The 14,250-nt window shown below is 43.6% G+C and overlaps 1 protein-coding gene and 1 long non-coding RNA gene across 6 annotated transcripts in view; one reads left to right on the top strand and one right to left on the bottom strand.

The window, feature by feature from the left end:
• ITGB6 (integrin subunit beta 6) overlaps positions 1 to 14,250 on the top strand; it is a 201,106-nt gene that overhangs the window by 37,658 nt on the left and 149,198 nt on the right. The window lies entirely within an intron of this gene.
• LOC137525017 (uncharacterized) overlaps positions 1 to 14,250 on the bottom strand; it is a 189,245-nt gene that overhangs the window by 72,582 nt on the left and 102,413 nt on the right. For all 3 annotated transcript variants that reach the window (XR_011022842.1, XR_011022841.1, XR_011022840.1), the window contains exon 2: positions 2,985 to 3,067. This is a non-coding gene — a long non-coding RNA (uncharacterized lncRNA). The remainder of the gene's footprint in view (positions 1 to 2,984; positions 3,068 to 14,250) is intronic.

Here is a 14,250-nt window from a genome sequence, read left to right as displayed (position 1 = left end):
GATCTACTTACCTGTGGCTTCCTCCAGCCCCTTGCAGCTGACATGTCCCACGCTGCAGCTCTGCTCTTAGCCGATGGCCCGGCACGGTGTCTCGCCAGGTGTCCTCTACTGCACCAGCGCCGCTGTCAGTCAAGTTCACGTTGTCCGGACTGTACTGTGCAGACCCAGAACTACTGCGCCTGTGCAGTACACTGTGCACAACGTGGACTTGATTGACAGCGGCGCTGGCGCAGGCACAGTAGAGGACGACCTCGGGGTCGCCCTCTGAACCGTGCAGGGACCCTGGGCCAGCAGCTGAGGGCGGAGCTGCGGCGTGGGACACGTCAGCTGCAAGGGGTTGGAGGAAGCCCCAGGTAAGTAGATCGGGGGGGAAGGTAATATTGCTTGATGACTCCTTTAAAGATGAACTGTAGTAAAAATGACAATGTATAAAATTGCTTCTTCTTTTTTTTTACAATATTGATTTATAGATTATTTATTCGGGGTTTGCCCATTGTAAAATCTTTCCTCTCCCTGATTTATATTCTGAAATGTATCACTGGTGGTGACATCTTCTGTCAGGTGATCAGTGCGGAATGTTCGTTACTGAGAGTTCTATGCACAGAGGGAGATATTGCTTGCTTGGCAGTTGGAAAAAGTCGCTATTTCCCACAATGCAATGAGGTTTACAGACAGCAAAATGTCGGGACCATGGTCATGACATCACACTGTGGGAGGCAGGGGCGTAGCAATAGCCATAGCAGCCATAGCATCTGCTATGGGGCCCTGGAGCATAGGGGGCCCAGGTGGTACTTAATGTATTCACCATTAACTTTCTTTTTTGCTCCACCCCCTTAGAGCTCATGGACTATATGCAATATAGATTGCACGAGAATGTAAATTGCCAATGAACTCATATCCATAGGGTAGGGGCAGGTGGCATAGCTAAAGAGTGCCTACATTAGAGGGCCCCATGAAAGTTTTGCTATGGGGCCCCATGATCCCTAGCTACGCCACTGGTGGGAGGGGTTTCACCACAATACCAGCCACACAGAGCCCCCCCCCCCCCCCCCCCCCCGATGATCTATTTGAGAAAAGGTAAAGATTCCTCATGGGAAAGGGGGTATCAGCTACTGATAGGGATGAAATTCAATCCTGGGTTAAAGTTTCTCTTTGACCCTAACCCCATGGTATCATTTATACACATTTTCTAATGCAAAATGAGTGTCTAAAAAGCTGCATTGTCAGGTATTTGCTACTTATCACTGCAGCCATCACCTGGGGCATTAGGCTCCATAGCAATGGCAGGGAATCATTTTGTGAACGCAAAAGAGAAGCAGCATTGATAGCGCAAAGGAGGTGCATTATTATTATTATTATTCTTTGATTTACAAATAGGATTGATTTGTACTAAAAGTCTCTCTAGATTCTCACAGCTCTCATGAACTCCAATAGGAATATATCCACAACTGAATTCTGAATCTGAACCACAAAAAAACGTATGATATAATGAATTGGTTGTGTAGTACGGATAACTAATAGAACATTAGTAGCAAAGAAAATAGTCTCATATTTTTATTTTTAGTTATATAGTTTTTTTTGTAATAACATTGCATCATTCTCTAATATTTGCAGTTTCCACACTACACAGCATTCTAAATGATTTCACAGAGCAGGCTAATGACCTTTTGAACTTTCCTCTGCAGAAAAAACAAAATACAGTGACAGACCATTGATATGGTAAGCTTCAGAAGACAGAGCTCTCTGCTACTTTGAAAGTCGTAGAGTTCAGTGAAGCTTTATTGCATAGATAACAAGTGGAGTTTCTTAACTCTTCCTGTACTGGAAACAATATTAGACTCAAATCTAAAAGCTAATGTTTTATTTCTTAGCTGAACTACACATTATATAATAAGTTTATTTTCACTTCAGATTCCCTTTAAGCTCCATTCTACCGCAGCACCCACTTCAAAATCAGATGGCAAAGCTTCTCTCTCTGTCAATGGATTTTCTGCAGTACAATCTGACAGTGGCGGATTTATCAAGACAGATGCCAAAGAAACCTCACTTCACTTAGCAGCTGATACCCGATTGGCTGCTCGTAAAAACTGCTCTACTTTCTCCCATTTTTGATAAATCAGCCCCAATGCCTGTGAATGTCACAGCAGTTAGCATGTCCCCATATGAGTGTTTATTATATATAGCCCCAGATGTAACGGTAGCCATACATCTAGCAATGATCGGCAGATCAGACCGAGAGACAAATCTCACTCTAATCGAATCTGATTAGAGAGAGACCTGTTGGCTGGTTGCCGGAGTAACGTGGGCGGGTGTGACGTCACACGCGCCAACGTGTACGTTGGCAACCACGCTTGTGTATGGATGGATGACGGAGCCAGCGGTAGACATGGACAGGTAATGTATACGGCACTGGGATATTAGGGGGGGGGGGGGGCAGTGTCGGGGGTTTCGTCACTTGTCCTGACATCGCTCGCCATTACCGCCGAGCACCCGATTGACCACGACGGCACAACACCTTGCAGCATGTCCGATCAACATGCTCTGACTGATATTGGTTGCATCTTAAATTGGGTATGCACTTGGCAGCCCCGATTTCCATCAGGGTCGATTGGTAGCCAATGTGTGGGCACCTTAATTCTCAGAAGAGTAACACTCCTGACTAGCTGCGTCTCTCAAGCACTGTTTATTTACTCAGTAACGTCACAAAGGAATCCATCCTATCACTGGATGATTGAGCCGTGGCACAAACATGGAGTGTGACGTCTCGTCTCGTTCGGAGGAAATAGACAGAATGCACAAGCAGAGCCAAGATATCCTGTATAAATAAGAAGCGTCTGCGAGGCAGCAGTCTGAATAAAACAAACACATGCAGAACAACTGGCACACACCCACTCACTATCGTACCAAGGTAGACAGTGATTCATGTGTCCAACATTCACATTAATCCTGCTGTTTCAGAGCTGAATTGATTATTGCTTGCGTACCTCAGCAGACGCACGGCTCCAAGCGCGCTTCCGCTTCATTTAAAGGAGAACTCTGGGAAGTTTTTTTTGAAGATTTCAGAATGCTAAAAGAAAAGAATAGAGATATGTTGTTTTTTTTACAGTATAATCTTGTTATAGTAAATTCTGATATAGTAAACATTCCGGTATAGTAAACTAAATATCCAGGTCCTGGCCAAGCACTAATATAAGTCCAGTAAAGTCCTTATCGCCTGATGCCGGATACATGTGCTTGTCAATTACTGGAACAAGTGGCTGATAAAGCACAAACCTCCCCTTCTCCCCTGTGCAGGATGGAATACTCAACGAGCCTCCGGCGACTTCCTGTAGCTCCTATCGGCTTTGTGACGTCCACCGTGTATGACTCCCAGGGTCATGTGACATGCTGGGAACAATGCATAGACGCCAAAAGCCACTAGTAGCCAACAAAGAGCTACAGGACATCGCTGGAGTATGTTATGGCCGGACCCCCCCCCCCCCCAAAAAAAAAGCACAACAAAAACAGTCCCCGTTATCCCCTCAGGCATGCCGATTAGTTGAGTCTTCCGGTTGCCTGAGCTCCAGATAACTGGCACTTATATATGCAGTATATGGGAGTAACACCTGGTATAGTAAACCTAGATATAATAGAACTTCTATTATAGTAAACCTGTTTTGTTTTGGCCCCTGCAGTTATCTGTATTGATCTATAGTGGGAAGTGGGCAGGCGCATTTGTCAGAGACCCATGAGCCGTGGTGGGCAGACTGGCAGCTATTTGTAGCTGGCTCGCTATCTGCTCACTACTCTGGGCCTGCGTGGATTACCTCAAAAGCACCAGCCAGTGAGACCTATGCTTCCTGTATAACCTCATTACTGAGGGAACTGCCTGTCATCTGTGACTTGCTTGTGCATGGCTGCAATGCTACAGGCTGTACAGAAATGTGGACATAGTAGCACACTATAACTACTGTTCCTGCAATAACTGGTGAGACATATGCCTCCTGTGCAAGCTGTTGCATGATTATTGCATGCAAATCCCTGCATACTGAACACTGTGCATTCTGATGTAGCTTAGATGCTGTCTGTGCTACAGCATAGAACATAAAAAAATGACTCAATTACTGACTGAATTAAGTTGAGTATGACAGTTTCTGATATAGTGAACTACTTTACCTGGTCCTTTGGAGTTTACTATAAATGGATTCTACTGTACTACCGGATCTACTAGTGACTAAGAGACTGACTTCTACACAGGAAAAATATAATCAGTAGTGCTTTTTACACTGGGTCGAATGTACATCTTACACACTTACACATTTAAATGTTTAAAATAGCTACCCTCAGATATCTGAGATAGTCAAAACTTTAAACATAGATTTTAATCTTTAAATAAAATCAAGACTACACTATGGGATTCCAGGAACGTTCTGTATCAGGTTAGGACTATACATTAAATAGTTTCTTTGCAATCACCGTACAAATCGCCAGCACCAGAAATATATATAGATATATATACAGTGGCTTGCAAAAGTATTCGGCCCCCTTGAAGTTTTCCACATTTTGTCACATTACTGCCACAAACATGAATCAATTTTATTGGAATTCCACGTGACAGACCAATACAAAGTAGTGTACACATTGGAAGTGGAATGAAAATCATACATTATTCCAAACATTTAAAAAAAATAACTGCAAAGTGGGGTGTGCGTAATTATTCGGCCCCCTGAGTCAATACTTTGTAGAACCACCTTTTGCTGCAATTACAGCTGCCAGTCTTTTAGGGTATGTCTCTACCAGCTTTGCACATCTAGAGACTAAAATCCTTGCCCATTCTTCTTTGCAAAACAGTTCCAGCTCAGTCAGATTAGATGGACAGCGTTTGTGAACAGCAGTTTTCAGATCTTGCCACCGATTCTCGATTGGATTTAGATCTGGACTTTGACTGGGCCATTCTAACACATGGATATGTTTTGTTTTAAACCATTCCATTGTTGCCCTGGCTTTATGTTTAGGGTTGTTGTCCTGATGGAAGGTGAACCTCCGCCCCAGTCTTAAGTCTTTTGCAAACTCCAAGAGGTTTTCTTCCAAGATTGCCCTGTATTTGGCGCCATCCATCTTCCCATCAAGTCTGACCAGCTTCCCTGTCCCTGCTGAAGAGAAGCACCCCCAGAGCATGATGCTGCCACCACCATATTTGACAGTGGAGATGGTGCATTCTGAGTGATGTGCAGTGTTAGGTTTCCGCCACACATAGCTTTTTGCATTTTGGCCAAAACGTTCTATTTTGGTCTCATCTGACCAGAGCACCTTCTTTCACATGTTTGCTGTGTCCCCCACATGACTTGTGGCAAACTGAAAACGGGACTTCTTATGCTTTTTTGTTAACAGTGGCTTTCTTCTTGCCACTCTTCCATAACGGCCAACTTTGTGCAGTGCACGACTAATAGTTGTCCTATGGACAGATTCCCCCACCTGAGCTGTAGATCTCTGCAGCTCGTCCAGAGCCACCATGGGCCTCTTTTTGATCAGCGCTCTCCTTGTTCGGCCTGTAAGTTTAGGTGGCCAGCCTTGTCTTGGTAGGTTTACAGTTGTGCCATACTCCTTCCATTTCTGAATGATCACTTGAACAGTGCTCCGTAGGATGTTCAAGGCTTTGGAAATATTTTTGTAGCCTTAGCCTGCTTTAAATTTCTCAATAACTTTATCCCTGACCTGTCTGGAGTGTTATTTGGACCTCATGGTGTTGTTGCTCCTAAGATTCTCTTAGACAACCTCTGAGGCCATCACAGAGCAGCTGTATTTGTACTGACATTAGATTACACACAGGTGCACTCCATTTAGTCATTAGCACTCATCAGGCAATGTCCATGGGCAACTGACTGCACTCAGACCAAAGGGGGCTGAATAATTACGCACACCCCACTTTGCAGTTATTTATTTGGAAAAAATTTTTGGAATCATGTATGATTTTCGTTCCACCTCTCACGTGTACACCACTTTGTATTGGTCTTTCACGTGGAATTCCAATAAAATTGATTCATGTTTGTGGCAGTAATGTGACAAAATGTGGAAAACTTCAAGGGGGCCGAATACTTTTGCAAGCCACTGGAAAAGGGGGGGGGGCAGGAGAGAGAGAGAGGTGTTATGGCAACAACCCGAAGCGTCAGGTCACTTCGTGTTCTGGCCGGTGAAAACTAGAAGGGGCTGTCTTACTGCGGTCAATGTCAGAAATTAATTGAATCTTGGCGCCTCTGTGCTCCTGTCCTTGGCTCCTCCCCCTGGCCCCTTCTATTTACCTCTGGCAGCCGGACACACACACATGCACACATTAGTTCGTCACTGCAGGGATTCGTGCAGAGCTGGTGCTAGCAGAAGCAGCGTCTGCAGCGTTCCCGCGGTGCTTCCCTGCAGCAACCACGTGTGTGTGTGTGTGTGTGCGTGTGCGTGCGCGTGCGTGTCCGGCTGCCAGAGGTAAATAGGAGGGGGCAGGGGGAGGAGCAAAGCATAGGAGCACAGAGCTGCCAGGATTCAATTCATTTCTGACATTGGCCACAGTATAGACGGCCACTTTTAGTTTTGAACCTCGGGTTCTGGCCGTAACCTATACATATACACACACAAAACAAAAACCTGCATACAAACGTTGCAAAAACATGCAAGAAAGTTTCTAGGAACCCGAAATATCACAAAAACAAATGCATGCATCCAGAATTCTCAGTGAGAAGTGTGAATGGCTCCTAAAGGTAGATTTCATCCTTTAAAATATACCCATGGCAAAAATAATAATAATAAAAAAAAAGTAGATACTTGCCTAAGAAGAGCGATGCCTCTGGAGCCTGCAGAGGTTTCCTACGTCCTCCTGCCCCTCAACATTGCTACATACGGACCCCTAAAAGAAATCCGACGATGGCAATCACGCTCCTCTTCATGCACGAGCGTCGCCGTACTATGCCTGCATGAGTACAGCCATGCCGCGCAATAATCCAGAGCTGCTTGCGCACAAGCAGCTCTGTTCTACTGCAGAGACATGGCGGTGAATGAAGTGGAACGCAATCGTAGTTATCAGAAGGGTTCATGCAGCTGGGGTTTTCTCCAGGAAGACATGGGAAACATCTGGACATGGGAAGCATCTGGAGGATACAAAGGCTTCCCTCTTCTTCGGTAAGTATCTAGTTTTTTTCCCCTTAGGGTCATTTGAATTTACTTCAAAGGAGCCCTAAACAGACCTCAAAAGTGGAATACTGAACTTACCTGGGGCTTCCCGGCGCCGTGAGCACTCTGCGCCCATCTGTTTTTGGTATCCCGCTGCTCCATTAGTGCTATAACACTGCCCCGTGCTAAATGCCAGTGGTGTGTATAGTGCTAACTGAGCAGCGGGATTCCAAAGCCGGGTGGGCACCATGCAGTGGGCGACATAGCACAGCTAATGTGTAAATATACACACGGGGCACATTTATACAGTTATGGGGCAGCAGCAGACTCAGCTGATTCCCATTTTATGCTGAAAGCGATCAGGAATCGGCCTGCAGTGTACGGGCAGCCAACAGATCTCTCTCTAATCAGATTTTGTCAGAGAGAGATCTGTCTCATGGTCGATCTGCCCATCATCGTCTGGTGTATGGGCAGCTTAATTCTGGCCCTGTAAGATATCATCCAAACATATAAATTTGCATTCAATGCAGCATGGGCAGGAGTCTGCTGTATGCACAGTGCAAGCTTATTGGGAAACCATTCACTTTAAAGGAAACACCAGGTGAAGATAAACTGATGAGGAACGATTGTATCTAGCCTCCGTCTCCTAGAAAGGACCTTTTTTTTTTCAGTATCCCATAGTTAGGGTTTCTGCTGTTTCATTGTCTCTGCTAAATGACACATTCAGTAAAGTACTCCAGAGCTAAAATCTTTGAACGATTGACCCTTTTTATGTCTTTCCTGCTCTCAGAAGCTATTTTCTGCTAGGAAAGTGTTATATAGTTGTAATCTATCTTAGCAGTGAGGGTAACGCTATAGGCCAACGCAGTTCTGACTTAGACAGAAACTGTCACTTGCATACCTGATGTCTAACTCTTTCAGGCAGAGAGAAAAAAAAAAAAAAGAACCACAGCATAGCTATTTGTAGGGTTGGCTCTATACATACACATGTCTGTCTCATCATGCCACATGTCACCTTAGGTATCCTTTAAACCAAATCCATCAGTAAGAATGCTAAACATCTCTTATATCCTCTGTGTATTAACCCCAGTGTTGTGTATAAATTGCCCAGCTGTTTCTTAAAGCGGTATCGTCACCATAAAAATCAAATTTCAACAGCAACTGGTCTGAGTGTATTAAGTGATAAAGATGCTAATCCTGCATTCAAAACGTTCAAAAGTTTTTCTGCTGTTATGATTTGGAGTTATCGTTATGATTTGGAGTTATCACATACTTAAGGAACACTGGCCCTTTAGTAGTTGTGCCAAAGAATTGCATGCTGGGGGTTCTTTTTATCTATAATCTATTCCTCCTCTTCCCTTTATTTCCCTGCCAGCTTCTTATCTGAAACCTACGGTAATCCCCTACTCACTTGTGTTTACAAGCAAGGCTGAGGCGACTCAGCGATTGGAGGAGACAAGAAAAAAAGTAAAGGGCAGAAATGACATCACGAGTTAGCCGTAACTGTGGGCAAAAGACATGGCCCCCCCAGGAACAGAATTCTCGTAATTTACTATATAACATTCACTGAAATCAAAACGTGGACAGTATAATACATGTGTTATGTAAGTAGATCAAGTATTTATCTACTTATATATGTGTTTTTTTTTCCCCGGCATAGTATGGCTGATCCTACTGCTTTAAATCTCTTCACATTACGGAGCCAAAAGAACAGAAACTGCAAAAATAAGACAGAAAGGTGCTAATCCTGGCGTGATCAGAGCCTCTGACAGAGACACACAGAGGTGCAGAGGATGCTGGGAGGCCACAGTTATAAATGAGGCTCAGACAGGTAGACTAGCTCCTTAGCCATATACTTATTCATGAGCTGGGCTGTCTATTCCCTGAAGTGTTTTGGGAGACTGATGGCTTGTTACAGTCATTTCTCACATTCAACACTTCTAGTGTCGTGGTCAGATTTATCGATTGTCTCTCCAGTCGTTCAACAATGAGGAGGGGAAAAAAAGGTCATGACAATGACCGCAGCGCATGTACACAAAGGAGATTAGAGGGGACAGACTAAATGCTTTCATGGAATGAAATGGGCCATCAAAAAGACATTGTGGAGAGAAAGGCTTTTAACATTCCTTCAGCTACAGTGGGTGAGGCCTATAGCTATATACTTGCATCGCTCTGAAGTAGATGGTCCGTTCTATGGTTTTCACTGAGTTAAGGACAAGCTTATTGTCAGCATGAGGAATTTTCAGATTAGGTAATCTTGTAGCCCTCTGTGGGCTTAAGGCTGACTTCCCATTTGAGCTGAGAACGGACATTTTTTTGTCTGTTCTCCGCTCGTCGTAAAACTGACAGTGGACGGCTTATATTTAATATATAGGAGCCGTTCACATGTGTCAGTCTGCAACTGATCAAAATTAATTGTTGCTCTACAGAAAGATGGTCTAGACCAGTGGTTCTCAAACTTTTGGGGGGGTAACGGCCCCCCTGGACTAAAACAACTACAGAAATGCTGTTATGACCTTTCTTAAGCAGCTCCAAGAATCTAGTGATACTTATTAGGCATCATCTCCCCTCCAAGTAGTCAATGACACCCCTTCCATTAGGTTGCACCCCCTATTACTCAGAAGAGGCCTCACAAGGTTCCACTCAGAACAGGCCACGATAAGTACCATCATCCTATGCTGAACCCAAAGTTAGATACTTGCCTATGGAGAGGGAAGGCTCTGGATCTCATAGAACCTTCCCAGTCCTCTCTCAATGTTCCAGCGCTGTCCACTGTTCAAATTTGCCAACTCTAGGAGCCCTTAAAAAGTCTTCAGAAACACTCGTGTCTTCGAGTGGTTCCGAAGATGGGCAGCTCCATACTGCGCATAAGCAAGTGCGTGCTTGTGCATGCACAGTACTGAGCGGCCCGTCTACGGAAAGCACTCAGGAATGTGATTCCGAAGGCTTCCGAGGATTCCCGAAGGCGTATTGATCAGTTGGTCAAATACATGCAACGGGTTGACAATGCTGGAACAAGGACTTTGTCAGAAGACTGGGGTGGCTCTACAGGATCCAGAGACTTCCTTCTCCATAGGTGAGCATGTGACTTTTTTTTATTCAGTTTTACTTTAAAAACAACATACAATGCTTTATTTTTCTAGTGGACAGGACTCAATTCTTCCAAAGTGGAATTATATTTTATCAAAGTACTCAATATCAGCTTGCTTCCCTACTCTTTATAGTCCATATAGGTATCATACTTATTTTTGTGCCAAAGTAATGTCAGCTGTGTAAACATCACAGTTCCCTTAGCATAGAATACAGCAGGGCGGGACTGCCATTGCAATGAATGTATTATATCAGATTCATTCAGAAAACTGTTTTCTGTTTACAGTCACACTGAATCCTGAAAAAAAACTCCTGCTGTATTTCTGCATCCTTATAAATTGCAATTAGTGTTTAAAAGACAATGGGGGAAGCTGTGTGGTACTGCAGCATGTAACTGAGCAAAGTGCAACACACCTTTTCAGTAACCCATCTAGCAAATAATTATTTATAGACTTTTTATGGTACGGCAATCTATTGGAGTAGGGGATCTTGTGAATGTAATTCGACTTTAGGCATAGAGGGTGTGGTACCAATGAAGTCTAAGGACCCTTCAAAGGAGACAAAAAAAGAAAGGGACACCAGGAGCCCCTGATGATGTAGTAGATCGAGGGTATGAAACACTCAAAAATGCAAAGACCAGCTAACACAGTGTAACAGCTGGTGAGGAAAGCCCAGCCTCACTCGGGTCCTTTAATCTTCGACAATGTAGGTCACACTCCAGGAAAACGGTGTTAGGGTTCCAAGGAACCAACATACACAGTCAGGACCCCGAGCTGAAGGGACTGGTATTGGGTATCAGTGGGAGGGAGGAGGTGCCCCAAGATGTATTGTGTGGAAGTGGAAATGTCAACTGGATAAAACATAAAAATTGGATTACCTCTGATAAGAAGGCGGTAACCCAAATAAAACGATACGTTTTAATAGAAACCAGACACTTGAATGATGGCGTGTTTCGCATATCGCAGTCCCCTTCCTCAGATCAAATAATAAAAAGTGTCTTAATACTAGTATTTTTAAAGCTCATAGAGGCGCTCCCTGCTTGGAAAATGTGAGTAGCAAGACACTTTTCATATTTGATCTGAGGAAGTGGACTGCGATCCGTAAAATTCGTTATCATTAAAGTGTCTGGTTTCGATTAAAATTTCATTTTATTTGACCTACCCCCTTCTCATTAGAGGTAAGCCAATGTTTCATGTGTTATCGAGTCAACATTCCCAATTCCACACACTACACTTTGGACATATGTAGGTATACACTGTCACTTTAAAGGATACCTGAGGTGACATGTGACATGATGAGAGCGACATGTGTATGTACAGTGCCTAGCACACATAACTATGCCGTGTTCCTTTTAAAGTTAAATATCAGGTATGTTAGTGGCAGTTCCTGTCTGAGTCAGGACTGAGTTAGACTACAGTGTGACCCTCACTGATAAGAAATTACAACTATAAAACACTTTCCTAACAGAAAATGGCTTCTGAGAGCAGGAAAAAAGATAAAAAAGGGTCAATAGTTCATAGATTTTAGCTCTGGCATACTTTAACGAATGTGTCATTGAGCAAAAACAATAAAACAGTAAAACATAGATTTAAATATAAAATAAATCTGTCATTTTTAGGAGAAGGAGGCTAGATACAATTGTTTATTTCATCAGTTTAGTTTATTTTTACCTCGGGTGTCCTTTAAAGCATGCAATGTATATGTCAGAGCAGCACATTCAGTTTTCTATTGAACACCCACAAAGCAGTGACAGTTTCCCTACTTATGACTTATGCTGATCCAGGAAATTAAATAGAATACGTAGCCGTCTTATTTTGGAACTGTGCAGTAATAGCTCATCTTGGTTGAAGTAGGATCTGCTGATTCAATCTTGTAATAAGCTAAAAATACAATTTCCATGTTTATTCACACGACTGTGTCACATTCTGGGTCATTTTTGCCAGAAAGAGGTCTGTGGTTTGATGCACTGACTAAGCATGACAGCGAGCTCCTGGGGGGAGATCCCAGCTCAGCCTCGCTACTAGTGTTAGGATCCAGGCTCTTAAAGGGGAACTGTAGTGAAAATAACTATGCATAAAAATGATTACTTTTTTTTACAATATTCATTTATAGATTATTTAGTCATTGTTTGCCCATTGTAAAATCTTTCCTCTCCCTGATTTACCTTCTGAAATGTATCACTGGTGGTGACATCTTTAGTTCTGACAGGTGATCTGTACGGAATGTTCATTACTGAGCGTTCTATGCACTTCTATTGCTTGCTTGGCAGTTAGAAAAAGACAATGCAACAAGGTTCATAGATAGCAAACTAGAGGCATAACTAGAGATTATGGGACCCCATAGCAGAATTTTGATGAGGCAATCAGGAGTAGGCACTCTTGAGCAATGCCACCTGCCCCTGCCCTATGGGATATAAGTTGATTGGGCAATGTGCACTTCTATGTGTTTACACTGAAAATAGTCTAAGGGCGCCAAGGTAAAGTCAAAGGGTGGAGAAACTTGGGAAAATTAATAGTTAACAAATCAATTACTATTTAGGACCCTATACCCCAGAGCCCCATAGTAGTTGCTATGGCTATTGCTACACCCCAGCAGCAAACTGTCAGGACCATGGTCATGACATCACACTGTGGGAGGGGTCTCAAAACAATAGCCATACAGACTCTCCGGATAATCTATTCAAGGGAAGATAAAGATTTCTTGTGGGAAAGGGGGGTATCAGCTACTGATTGGGAAGAAGTTCAGTCCTGGGTTAAAGTTCCTCTTTAAACAACACTTTAAAAAAACACTTTAAAAAAAAATGCAATACACTCAGTTCACCTCTATGCATTGCAAGAGGAATAAGCAGACATTTCAACTTGCTCATTTTGTTTTTGTCCGCAAACAAAATTCACAGATTCCACCACAGCGACTTCCAACCTATTTCGTACCCCAGACACACCGACCTGAGATCCCTCCCCTTTTCTCCCGCATAACACATGCAGTGGTGGCTCCAGCTTCAAATTATTCTTTTTTTTTGGGGGGGGGGGGGGCACAATGGCTGGCTGGTGGGGCCCATTTGGGTGATAAAATTAAGGTCGACTAGTTCAGCAATGATAGGAACTAAATGTAAACATCACAAACAGAAATCAGAGGCTTTTGAGCAGAGCAGATTACCCAAATGATGGTGCTGTTATTGAAGAGAAGTTACCTACAGATGTACTTAGCTAGTTTGCTGGCATGATTTAATCCTTACTTGCTAGCAAACTGCTCCTGTGTGGACAGATCACAGACAATTCCAGCCTCCAGCCTGTGTCTCACAACTCTCCAAGAAAGGGGAGGGGGAAGATGTAGGAGGGAGAGAAACACGGTGTGTGCCAGTGGCGTAGCTAAGGAGCTGTGGGCCCCGGTGCAAGTTTGACAATGGGGCCCCCCCAAGCACTCTATACATAACAATTGATACGGTGCACCAAAACCTGCCAATGGCAACTACAGTGTCAGAGGTGCAAGAAAAGCATGGGAAACAGTTTCTTAAGGATTACCAGTATTCAAAGTATCTATAGAAGTCATTATTATGGGCACAGGACCAATAGAGAGCTAATACTGTAGTTGGGGGAGGGCCCTTCGGAGCCCCTCTGGCCCAAGGTCCCCGATGCGGTCGCTACCTCTGCAACCCCTATTGCTACGCCCCTGGTGTGTGCGATTCCTTATCTTAGTAGCTCAGTATTGCTGGAGCTTGTAAAATACAAGCTCTAGTTTATTGGCTAATTTAAAAGAAAAACAATAAGCTTTTCAGCTTGTAATCAGCTTCAGTCTCTGTTCCTGTTGACTGTTAATGTTATGATATAAAATCAGAAGGAGACAGATTTTTTTTTTTTTGCAAATATAAGTGTCATCCAGACACATTAATTACAAGGGATATTACAAGGATTGTGAAGTATTTATGGCAAATAGATAAGACCCTTGGTTTACTTAACCTCCTGAGCGATATGGACGAGCTCAGCTCATCCATTACCACCGGAGGGTGCCGCTCAGGCCCTGCTGGGC

The sequence above is a fragment of the Hyperolius riggenbachi genome, chromosome 7, assembly GCF_040937935.1.
Source record: "Hyperolius riggenbachi isolate aHypRig1 chromosome 7, aHypRig1.pri, whole genome shotgun sequence".
NCBI lineage: Eukaryota > Metazoa > Chordata > Amphibia > Anura > Hyperoliidae > Hyperolius > Hyperolius riggenbachi.
The sequence above is the reverse complement of the archived record's forward strand: the minus strand, read 5'-3'. Positions and strand labels throughout refer to the sequence as shown.